Below are 13,028 nucleotides of genomic sequence, written 5' to 3' on the forward strand. Positions count from 1 at the left end.
ATAACCATTTGGGAGAGTGAGTTAACTTTACCATTCATCTGCCTAGTCATAGATTAGGGAGCAAGACATAAAATCAATGTTTTCATAATCAAGTGTGCTTTTCTATAAACATAAAACTTCTAAATAAAATATTCAGTATAAATATTGATTAAAGTAAGCTATAAAGGAAAGGTCTAGAAAAAAAGATAAAATGGAGCAAGATTTAAGCAATTACAGTTGGAGAGGCACAGATTTTACTTTACTCTCAAACACGTACGTGTCTATATATGCATATATATACACATATATGTATGCATTATGTATGTGCATATATATATATATTTATATTTATATAATTCAACTTCTGATATTCTCTCAGAATTAATTTCCACATCCTGAATTCTCCTCTTTAAATTCATAAATCTTTCAGTGCTGTGCTGGGGGCTAGTGGTATTTGAAAGCTTAATGCATATGTACTTTGGGCAGGCTTTGATATAGATACCTCTTAATTAAGTAAAGAGTAAGTTAGCTTTTTTACTATCTCAGTTCTTTCATTAAGCCATTCAACTGACTACGCAAGGCCACCCTGTTTTCATTTGGTAAAGGGAACAAAACCAAATCACTTTGTGTCACTTTCTCTTAAAGTGCATTGAGAAAAGGTAACTATTATGTATCAATTCTCCTTTCTTCAGCTTTTCTATGCCATGTTTAAACCACTGCCCCTTAATTTTCAAAGATATTGAACTCTGCTGCCATGGATGTTGTAACACATCTGAAGCAAATCATACTGCTACTATTTTAAGTGAAACCAGGGAATGGCTTGTCCCAAAGCAGTAGCTAGTTTTCCCAGTGGAGATAATTATTCCTCTCAGTACAGTTCAGAATAAAAATCAAGATCATCAGTTTAGTGTATAAATAGAAATATACTCTAGATTGCCCTGTCTTGGTGAGTACATGGAGGAAAAAAAAGAGCAAGCAAAGTCAAGTGAAAAGAAATTCTAGGTATCTTTTTAAGAGAACGTGAAAAAAAAAAATCTGAAAGCCTACTCTGAAACCTTAGAGTTTCTAAAAGTGAAAGAAATTTCACAGAAGTATGTATAGAAATTCTTAAAAAATCTGAGTACTAAAGATTTACTTCAGTAAAACAGCTGCTGACCTGTAGTATCTTGGACGTGAAGTAAGCAATCAGAATAACAAGACTTTCCTAGAATATCAGATTCCAACATTAGCGCATAATCAAAACCAAATGCAGGCATCAGGTCTCAAGCCCCACACTTTCCCTGAAAAGCAAAAGATGGGAGCTGGAAGGATGACAATATGGTAGCATGGGGAGGTCATCTAAAAAATGGTAACTAATTAAGCAACCACATTAAAAATAAATTGTGTTGTCTTGTCACTGTGTACTTTCCTGTTAATATGAGCTCCTAGAAATTCTATCATTCCTAATCTCTTTGTGCAGGTGCTGATGCTTGATGCTTTTTGATAGCAAATGAGAGAAAACCAAGAAAAAACGCTCATTGTGCATTAAGTCATCGGGTAAGTCCTTTGAGAAGAACGCCATTTGAGAAATGCTGATTTGCCTATCGCTATCCTCTCTAGCACGCTGTGTATTAACTGGAGAGTAGTACATAAAAGAAAACATCATTATTCCAAGTATAAGTTTCATATTCATGGCAATAATGAGTATTAACATACTGTTTTTTATATAAATATATGTTTTAGAAAATAGATCTATATATGTATCATTAGTGTAAAATGGCATCATTTAGAAATTTGGGGAAAAAAGAGCAATTTTATCTTAATTAAAACATTTTTCTGAAGGGATTCACTTTCACATAATTCACTTTCACTTTCAGAACTCTGTTCCTGAATGCTGGGTGACATTATGTTTTAAATAATAATTAGACACAAATGTAATCTTTATAACTATTTCATGGGAAAATTTATTGCAGGTTGCATATAGAATCAGTTCCCTCTGTTGTAGTTTTTATTTTTCCTTTGGAATTACTCTGACCTAAAACATTATAAATCACAACTGAGGGGCATAATTAAAGTTGTGCTGTTTTCTGATGTTTGAGGGCATTAACTATCACTGTTTTATTTTTTATTTTTTTGTAATTTGCTCTTATCTTAGTGCTTAGGTAGCTTAGTCTATCCATATGACTAGGCAGCAGTGTGCATCTCCTCATATGTCCTAGGATGCTCATAGAAAAGGTGAGAAGTACCTCATCAGAATGATACTCAGGGATAAAGAGGTACTAGGTAAAATGTGGAGTAATTAAGAAAGAGTCATGTCTTCTGCAAGTCACATGAGTGAAAAAAAGAGCTTTTACTTTTTAATATTGTAAAAGAGAATTTTCTTCCTTATATTGGCCTATACCATCCATCAATAAATGTGTGCATTCATTGAACTCTATGTGGGCTTTTAATTTCTGATTCAAGAAAATAAAAGCTATTTTGTTGGAATAGAGAGGGACATAAATGGAGGGCCATGACATAGCTTTTGTTCCTTAAGACTTTATTATTGTTTTTGATCACTTCGTGTTGGAGAAGCTATTTTGATGAGAGGCTTTGGAAATCTGTGTATATAGCACATTCTGTTTGGGGGCCCAGAAGACAAAAAATAGCAAACAAATAGGAGAAGTCAGTTCTTATCTCCCTGTCCTGAAAACCCACATTGCAGCTTTGACAACATTCAGAGGCAGCCGTCTTGTTGCAAATGTTATCAAGGTAGCAGCAACAAATAGTCTCTTTAAATGATTTGTTAGGCATCACTCTTCAAAAGCAAGATACAGAGCAGAAGTAGAATGTGATGGGCACCACATGTACGCTGGAGCTGATAGATTGGCTTGAGTTGTAAACACACTTGTAGCATTCCTTGGGGGATGTCCTAGAAAACATGTGGGGATCATAAAGAGCCTGGTGGTTCTACATGCATGAGAGCAGTTATAGGAATATTGGTTTATCAATTTCATTGTAGTTTTTTTTTGTATTTATCAAGATATGGCCTAATATTTAGGATTACACATTTTAGCCTATTTTAGTTTTAATCTCAAGGTCCTAGACATAGTCAGAATGAAGCCTAGATCTCAAAATATTGTGTTAGGAAACTTTGTGGTAGCTGTCTGGGTGATGTGCCAATATAAAGGTTTGTTTCTCACTCAGGGGAAGTCTGCTGCAGATCAGATGTCTTCCGTTCTGAGTTATGCCATGTGGAAGCCATGGCTTCCATGTTCACTGGAACAGAGGAAAGAAGGGAAGGATAGAGGAGGTACCTCACTCTTGTTACCAAAATCTGTAGTCAGGGTTCTCTAGAGAAAAAGAATTACTAGAATACAGATAGATTTATCTATATGTCTGTCTGTCTGTCTATCTATCAATTTATTATGAGGAATTGGCTCTCTTGATTATGGAAACAAGCAAGTCCTGAGATCTGCAGGCTGAATTAGCAAGCTGGAGACCAGGGGAGTTAATGGTTTCATTCTAGTCCAAGTACAGGAAAAACAAACAAACAAACAAACAAACAAACAAACAAACTATAATGTCCCAGTTTAAAGACAATCAGGCAGGAAGAATTCTTTCCCCTACTCTGGGGAGGATCAGCCTTTTCCTTCTGTTTAGGCCTTCAACTGATTGGATGAGGCCCACTCACATTAGAGAGAACAATCTACTTTACTTGGTGTAACTTACGAATTTGAATGTTAATATCATCCAAAAACACACTCACGAAACACCCAGATGTTTGGGCACCTCATGACCTAGTCCAGTTGACACATAAAATTAACATGTCTACCCCTGGTCAACAAGGCACTTATACACGTCTCTTTAACCCATATTTAACTTTCAAATAAGGGTAATAACAAAATCATTATTCTACCAAATATGATACAACAATCCTGCTTACAACCAAAGACACATAACCTCTTCCCCAGAAGAGGACGTAAAATCTATGAGTGAGGTTTACTCTTCTCCTTGGTATCCTGTAATTTAAATAGGATATAAGGTTAACAATACTTAAACTCTATGATATAAAATCAATACATCTTATGTTAGATGATAAGGGAATAAGAGGGGAAAGAAAATAGATACTTGCTTAAAATTATGTACTTCTGCCACACACACACACCCATACCCATGCCCCCCCCCAAACGTATTCATAACAAAATAAATAGGAAATATTCTTGACAATTTCAGTTCTTGTTTCTGTAACTGGTTACATGGTTGTAGCTCGTAATTGTAATTATCTTCTTCTACTTCTCATTCTATATTCTCTTTGGCTTCAGCAAGCACCAGCAGGCTGAGCCTGGTGCATTCTTTACCTGGGGTGGTGACCCAAACCCTCATTCCTAGAGGGTCTGGTGGGGGTGTTGGGGAATACAGACAAGTACTTGGGATATTTGGTGAGCCCTAAATATTTCCAATATGATATTTGAACTTCAAAAAGTAAAAGGTATGTAGGTAGTTTATGAAAATCAATTGAACCAAAGTTAGAAAACCAGACACTTTTATTTTTGGACCACGTGAGGCAGTTTTTATTTGGGGAGTGATCCTATGTTCTTTGCCTAAATGAAGAAAAGCCTGTTTTTATGTCTCAGTTCTAGACAACTCCTATTGATTTTTGCCCTTCATACTGATGACCTATCTGCACAGGCTATTTCCTTAGGGATTCTCAGGCATTTTCACAATAGAGTCTATATTAATTAACTACGAAGTGATCCAAGCAATTAATTAAGCAGGCTGAAAGTTCATAATAGACTCTGGCGTCATGTACTGATTTTTGAGGTGTAGACAAGACTCTTTACCAAATATTCCTTTTTTTATAAAAGTACCTTTTGGGAATACACAAGCAAAAAATCATGTTACGTGGACTTATTCTATTGTTTACCCCTCAAAGTATGGTGCTGCTATACTATCTTCTGATTCAAATTATAGGAAACAAGTATATTTCTATATTTAAAGACTTCCTTCATGAGCTTTGTGCTTACCCAAAACTAAGGCAAACACTAGGTGTGCTTGAATATTTCTTCCTTATCTTTCTCTCAAATCAAACATATCATCATCATTATCATCATCATCATCATCATCATCATCATCATCATTTCCTCAAAAAGCTACATGTCAGAGAGAATGGGTAGAAACCCCACAAGAAATGAAGAAAGAAAGAACAATTAGGAAGCATGATGCCAAAGGAGCAAAAACTAAGATTTTGCTGCCAATTACTTACATGGTTTCCTAGATCTTTATTTTTCTATTCTTTGATACTTTGACTGTAGTATTACCTTCCAGTTTGGTCTCTTTACATGATACAGTTTTTTTAATGATAGCTTTATTAAGTTAATGAAAAAATTAAATTTATGTTTGTCATCCTGTGACTAAAATAACAAATATTCTCTAGCTTAACGTTTTTCTAACTTCTCTTGGAATCAAGGACATATGGCCTTGACCCAATTAACGTGGAGAATGAGGTTCTCTCCATCACAATTTATTCCTGTAGAATGTGTCAGGTGGGGGTACTAAGTAAGCTGTCTGCTTCTTATTTATTTTATCATCTCTCATCAATAAAATCAGTTTATATACTTTATTATCAAGATTTCTTTGGCATCTGGATGGGTGTATAGGATATGTGTATGTCTGCATGTGTTGGCGTGTGTATTTCTGTGTTGAAGCCTGATGCAAAGCAATATTTAAAATTAGTTGGAGAGTAGAAATGATCAAATCTCTAATTCAGTCTTCTAGTTTTTCTGCTCAGCTTATTTTTTCTTGATTCATAGCCCTGCCTTTAGATTTTGTTCTGAAAGAATGTGGTTGATACCAGTACTTTGTGACAATACAAATTTCCAGTCAACATGTTTGGGGGGATGGACATTTTTTTCTCACACTGTACTTATCTGCTTTGATGTTTCTGACTCCTTCCTTAGGTAGGATTTCGTATGTTATTTTCTTCTCCCAGATCAAAGAAATGTCACAAAACCCTGGGATTTTATATCTTAGTGTACAAAAAATTCAAGGGTATGAAGTTTAAAATAAATTTAAAGGAAATATCCAACTAATGCAGCTCTGTATAGCCAGGTATTTCTTGCAGCCGTATATTATCATATGGGATGTGGTAATTGAGACCATGTCCGGAAATCACAGTACATTTCTTTGGTATACTATGTAAGTTACAAAGAATATTCATACATACGTACGTAGGTACATACATACCTCAGCTCATGCTCTACTTACTGCAGCTCTAAGGAAAGATGGAACAGATACTATTATCCTAATTTTATCAACCATAAAATCAGGATCCAGAGTTTAAGTATTTTAGTAGAGGAACTATGATTAGAAGTTATCTAACCTAGTGTGTTTCAAACAATGTTGGTTCAAGCTTATAGATGCGGTAAAGGATAAAACCAGGACTGTAATAGTCTTAGCCAAAGTTCTTTAGTAACAAAGGAAATTAAAAAACTGGAGAAATCAGGTATGAAGATGAGATCTAAAGGGCTAGAAGGAGATTACACATGGGCAATGGAGCCAGTGCTCACTGTGATCTAGTAATTAAAGCTAGAGTGCTTTGAACCACTGAAGAATCCTAGTTCATTATGGAAAAGTGTTAGGGGGCCATTAACTGGGAATGGGCTAAGTCAATAGGTCATATTGATGTAAAGGTATGGGGTCAAAATAGACAATGCTATCTCTCTGTATAGAATTTCTGGGTTGTGAAAGGAAGAACTCAGTCATCAGGTTCACTTGACGAAATGTTTGATCCAGATTGACTCCAAAACTCTAAAGGTGAAAAATTAGGAAATGAATAATAATGGTTTCTCAGAGAAGAAATTTGTATAAAAGGAGTCAGAGACACTGTTGATTCATAGACAAGATTTAATACCAAGATGGAAGTAGGCACTGTCAGAATGCTGGAACATTTGTCACTCAGGTATGACGTTGGGGAGTTAACTTACATAGGGTGATTCTCAAATAAACTGAGGAAGTTTTACCAGGGAGAGCATTAATACAGTTCTTGGAGCTGTGAAGCCTTTTGGTGTCTATAAATGATAGGTACAACTAAACCATCGACAGTCAGTACTAATACAGTTTCTTCTCTGTGACTGGTCTTTTCAGCAATTATAATTATAAAATTATAATAATGAGATATCTAATAAACCCTTTTCTTTGGGTGGGGGAAGGAGGATCTGTAATTTTTTTATCCAGGAAGTTTTGGCATCTCTCTAGTGGTGGAGTCAATTTTTTTGAAAGGATTTAGCAGCAGAATCTCATGGGTTCTGTTAGGGTTAATCTCAAAGGGTTCTATAGGATTAACTTTGTCACCTACCTTTGTGTAGGTGGAGCAGAGGGAGCAAAAAGGTAGGATTACTTTCTATACACTTCAAGGGCAGACATAGGACACTAACTTTCCTGGAAGTAAAATACTCTTCCCGGAGATGACATTTATTACCAGGGAAGTGTAGAGATCCTTTCTTTGCTGCTAATATAATATCCAGGTGACATCAGGCCACAGAGGACACACATTTTCATGGTGCATCAACATTCCCTTGATTTTGTTATTACTGACAGGAGATATGTAATTGGCTTTCCTCATTTATGAAGTGTTATCGTTTGCACAATTTCAGATTTCAGTAACAACATATTTGACTGATAGGGGAAAACTAGACTTTGAGGGGACCACTTAATGGAACATCCATAGTGTGGCATCTTAGAACATTTTCTCGCAAGATATGATTAAATCTTTCTGGATAAGTTCAAACTGAGAAGAAATAAGATTAAATAATATTAAATATTGCAATGGAGTTTGGGACACTAAGGTTGATTGGGCTATTTGTTTTGTGATGTTCCCCAGGGTTATTTTGTTGAGAATTTGCCATTAAGTGGTCTAATTGTGTCAGTGGATGGGGGCCTTTTCAATTTGCATAATTTCCTCAAGGGACTGCAGCTGCTAATTTGGTGATTAATTATCCATATTACACATTGTTTATTTGACCATGCCTAGATTAATTTCTTTTTCTCAGCAAATCACATTTAGATATGAATTTGCATATCTTGATTACATTTTAATGCCTTGGCTATCATTGTCTCTTCCCTGGACACCTCATCAGATTACAGAAGAGTGCTCAAGCACAGAATGATGGAATGTCTTAAATGACATTGCACATCACTGGACAGATAATGCACATGACTTATTTTTAATGAAGAATGTGTTTTTTTATAATCAAGTGAGTTATGACATCTAATATACAGTATATTTTATTTTTACCATTTCAATTTTGCTATTATCAGCCAATTTCAAAAATGGTCTTTATTAACATTTTGAATATTGCTATTTGTATGTGTATATATATATATATATATGTCAAAATATTTTATTTCTATTTATCTATAATCTCATATTTTGTTGTCAAATACTTGCAGTCTGCATTAATATTCAAGGTCGTTAATTAGTTAATCTCCCACCCAATTTCTTCTAGCTTTGAAACCACTGGGTTTCTGGTGACATTATACCGTAGGTTCCTTACAGTCAAGGACTGTGTGTCAATTTATCTTTTATTTAATTTATCTAATAGAGTGTGTTTACTGTTGTTATCATTATTATAAAAGTAGATTGTAATTAATATTTATGGCTACACTTTACTGAACATTATCTAGGTCCCAGATAGTGTTAAGAGATTTACTTGTATCATCTCCTTTAGTTGTTAAACCATCTTATGAGAAAAGTATTATTTTCCTTGGTTTTGAAGTAAGAAAATAAGTTTTAGAGGCAAGCAGAAAAGAATTTGTTGAAGGTAAAGTAACTAGGAAACTGTATAGCCAAAAATAGAAACGGTCTAACAGGAGAGCCAACACTTTTAACCAGCTGTATGAATAGAGAATGCCAAGTGATAAATTCTCCTAACCAAAATGAATAAATGCTGTTAATCAACAGTGAATGACTGCTTTTAATCAACTAAATGGGCACAAAACAATGAGTGTATTAATGGTCCTAATCAATGATGAATGAATGTTCTTTACTAACATATGGACATAGAACATTGAGGGAATGAATGAATGAATGAATGAATGATGGAATATTTCTCTCCTGTACCAGAGATATGGTCATATAAAGAAATTCAGTTTCACCCCTTCATCTAAATGACAAGGTAGGAACACACAGGGTCAGGTCCAAGGCCTCCCACACATGGGAGCTGGCCGGCTTGATATAAAGAGTATGTTATGGCTGAACTGCTGGAGTGAGAAGGAGGTATTATTCACCCTCTCCCTTCCTGCTGCAGTACCCCTATCCATCCCTGGATGCGATACAGAAACTGGGTGCCCAAGAAATTTCCGTAAAATGTGGACTCTAGGCAGCATTTTGGTTTAGAAGACTGCAAGTAAGTAAAACTCTGTGGGTATATATGGGGAAGAACTTCTCGATGCACTTGACTGCTAAGAGTGGTATGCTTCAGGAACCTAAAAACTCATTCCCACATGCTGGTCCCTATTAAGCCTGTGTGCATTAACCATAGAGACTGTGCATTTTAACCATTTTACCAGGGCGGTTTGCACCATGTCTTAGCCATGCTAGGATGTTGAGGCAAACTATTTAACTTCTGTATACTTCAGTTTCTCATCTATAAAATGAGAATAATAATATTCAGAATATATTTTAAATTATATACTTAAAATATTAATTACATAATTATGTAAAATTAACATACCAATTTGCATATGTTGATAAAAATAATTAAAAATAATATACCAGTAATAACATTATGGAGTTCTTCTAACAAATGTTACTGCTTATCAAGTATTTAGACCTTTGCCAAGAACTAAATAAGTTATGTATTGTTATTGCTACCAAAACTCTTTAACATTTTTTTAACAATTTTTTAAATGTTTATTTATTTTTGAGAGAGAGGGGGACAGAGTGTGAGCGGTGAAGGGGCAGAGAGAGGGAGACACAAAATCTGAAGTAGGCTCCAGGCTCTGAACTGTCAGCACAAAGCCCGATGTGGGGCTCGAACTCACAAACTGTGAGATCATGACCTGAGCCAAAGTTGGATGCGTAACCGACTGAGCCACCCAGGCACCCCTAAAACTCTTTTAACATTTTTGTTGTATGCTCATGCTAACCTGAAGCTCTCCCAATTTATACTTAGATAGCCAGTTTAAAAATTTTTTTTTTTCAACGTTTATTTATTTTTGGGACAGAGAGAGACAGAGCATGAATGGGGGAGGGGCAGAGAGAGAGGGAGACACAGAATCGGAAACAGGCTCCAGGCTCCGAGCCATCAGCCCAGAGCCTGACGCGGGGCTCGAACTCACGGACCGTGAGATCGTGACCTAGCTGAAGTCGGACGCTTAACTGACTGCGCCACCCAGGTGCCCCATTAGATAGCCAGTTTAAAAAAATTCAATTTCACCACTTCTACTTCCTGCTCTTTCTGGAATTCATTGCTCCTTTTCACCATATGAAATAATACTGGAATTAATCTCTGCATTAAACAGGCATTTATTAAACACTTTCTGCATGTAAAGGAACTTAAACCCTGATCTAAGGAAACTTGCGATCTAGATGGGACATTCATCAGCAAATAAATACAGAATGTATTTTAAATATTATGGTAGTGGGAATCTAAAGTTCTCTGGAAGCTGCAGAAGGAGATTAATTCTGGGTTGGAAGCTGGGGAAGGCTTTACCAAAGACAAGCAGAAGGGGAAGGGAAGGGTACTCTCAGACAAATGTCTGTAAATATTTAGAATTTATGTCTGTGAATTTATGAGAAATCTGGGTGAGATGTCAGTAAAGTGTCAGCATTATTTGTGTTTGTGGAAAACTCTTTATCTTCTAAATTTGCAAAATAAACTTAATTCTGCTTTTAACTTTTAAAAACACATTGTTGAAAGAATGTCATACTAATGTTGAAATCTGTACAAATCTGTAAGAACATCTTGTAGATGAGGAGTATCACCATCTTTCTCTTTCTGCCCTATATTTCCCAGTGCCTTGGCAAGTAGCATAGGTTGATGAGGGAGAAGGAAGCCGAGGAATTATCTTAGTCATCGAATGAGTTGGTAAAAAACCTAGACTTATACTGACTCTGGGTTTATTACTGTTCTAAAGGAACTCCTCAAGATTTTATAAGTTGCTGAATGTAGCTAAAGATGATCAAGAGTGGTGGAGGAAAGTTTAAAGTAATGTCTAGTTAACTTGAGATGAGGTATGATGGAGCACTTCTAGATAAGTAAAATGTCGCCCTCTCTGTCTTCCTCTTCTCCTCTCTGAATTTAAAAAAAAATGTATGTTTTCCTGTTTTTATAGAGGAGCTAGAAGCAAAGACATGTGCCACTTTGTTCTCTAGGAAATGCAAGAAAATATGTTTCTTTTCCAAGTGTTTTGAAAAGACCAAAGGAAAGTTCCTGGGGGATACCTGGCACTCTGTGGATGTTGATGTGCTATGAACTGTGTAATGGATTTCACTATATGTCATAGTAGAAAGGATCATCAGCTGAGAACCACAACATGGGTTTGATTTCCATGTGCTCTTAGACAAATTAAGCTACCTGTTTGGTCTTCCATTTCTTTACCTATAAAATAGGGATAAGAACACCTTCACAAGGTTATTGTAAAGACAGAATAAATGATTACTTAAAGGTACTCTATAACCATTAAGGCCTAAATTAAATTAAAAAAAATTCAATGTGTAGAGTAACCGTACAAAATGGATTGAAAGTGAGTGTAACAAACGGCTTTGGCTTTGATAGAATCCCATTGAATCTTGACTTGACTTTAGGGTTATTTGGAAGGCTGACAACTCCTGTGAGCATTAATTTTCTTATCTAAAAATGGAGAGTTGTGAGGATTAAATAAAAAAAAAAGTATGTGAAAGTGTCGTGTATCCACTGCTGAGTGTAGAGTAGGTGTCCCCCACATAGTTCTTTTCTTCACTTTTTTCCCCTTCCTTCATCCTCTGTCCCTTCTCTCTACTTTTCCCTCCCTTTCCTTCTCCATCCCACCTCTCCTTCCCTTCCTTTCTTCTCTCCTTCCTCCCATTCTTCCATTCCCCTCTTTCCACCTCTCTTCACAAATTCATGACCATGTATTATGGCCAATCTGTTACTAATATTCGTCTCTTATTTAATATTTGTCTACCGTTTTTTACTCTACACCTCTAAAAAGAGTCGGTTTATTTCTCAAACACCTTTTAACCATTCTCAGGTTGCATCCTGTTAGCCTCCGAAATACTCTCACCATTTATCATGACTTCTATTCACCCTGTAAGCTTCAGACAGGCTCAGCTTCCCTGCATCAACTCTGCCAGTCCTTACCTTCCCGTACCCAAGGCTAGTCAGCATAGCTGGAGGGTGTCACAAAATTCTGATGTGTCCTTTATGTTTTTCATACTTTGTCACATTACTGAAGCTTCATAGGTACTTAGTAATTTTTGTACGCTCCTTACTGCAAGAGTCATAGTGACTGTTTCAATTTTCTTACAGCTTATTTATTCCATTTGTATGGCAGTTAGTATATTCTGCCTTATGGTGTATGTGTGTGCATGTGTGTGCACGTGTGTGTGGTTCTTGACTATACATTTTAGGGGTCGATCTTAAGTTTTAATAGATTTTTGTAGCTCTTATCATATCTAGTGAATTTATATTCGTTTATTTAACAAATATTTATTGAGTTAATTATGTGTTAGACATGTTCTAAGCATAGGGAATTATTTCAGCAATATCCCAAATAAGCATGCTTCCTGCTTTTATGGTACTTATATTCTATCAAGGGACAGACAAAAAAAATGTAAACAGATAAATAACCAAGATAATAGTAACTGAGTTAGTTATTCCCCCTCAAGACTGTGGTATTTCCTTTGGGAAATGGTGAAAATTACATGATTCTTGTCTGCCTTTAGAGCCATTTAGGGATGATATGGATATATTTGGTAATGCCTGTGTGCCCTACAAGATTATTACCATTATTGACAGTAACAGTGGAAAGAATCCTTGATTAGATGGTAAGGGACCTCAGTTCTAGCCAGGACTTAGTCATGAATACTCTCTCAGCCTCAGTGTCCT

General features: G+C 35.9%; 1 long non-coding RNA gene across 2 annotated transcripts in view; it reads left to right on the plus strand.

The window, feature by feature from the left end:
• Window positions 1–1,395: 1,395 nt before the first annotated feature.
• The window catches only part of LOC121040633 (uncharacterized), a 397,748-nt gene continuing 386,115 nt past the window's right edge, over window positions 1,396–13,028 (plus strand). For both annotated transcript variants that reach the window (XR_005795382.1, XR_005795381.1), the window contains exon 1: window positions 1,396–1,515. This is a non-coding gene — a long non-coding RNA (uncharacterized LOC121040633). The remainder of the gene's footprint in view (window positions 1,516–13,028) is intronic.

This window comes from Herpailurus yagouaroundi, unplaced genomic scaffold (genome assembly GCF_014898765.1).
Source record: "Herpailurus yagouaroundi ecotype Mexico unplaced genomic scaffold, PumYag 182, whole genome shotgun sequence".
Taxonomy (NCBI): Eukaryota; Metazoa; Chordata; class Mammalia; order Carnivora; family Felidae; genus Herpailurus; species Herpailurus yagouaroundi.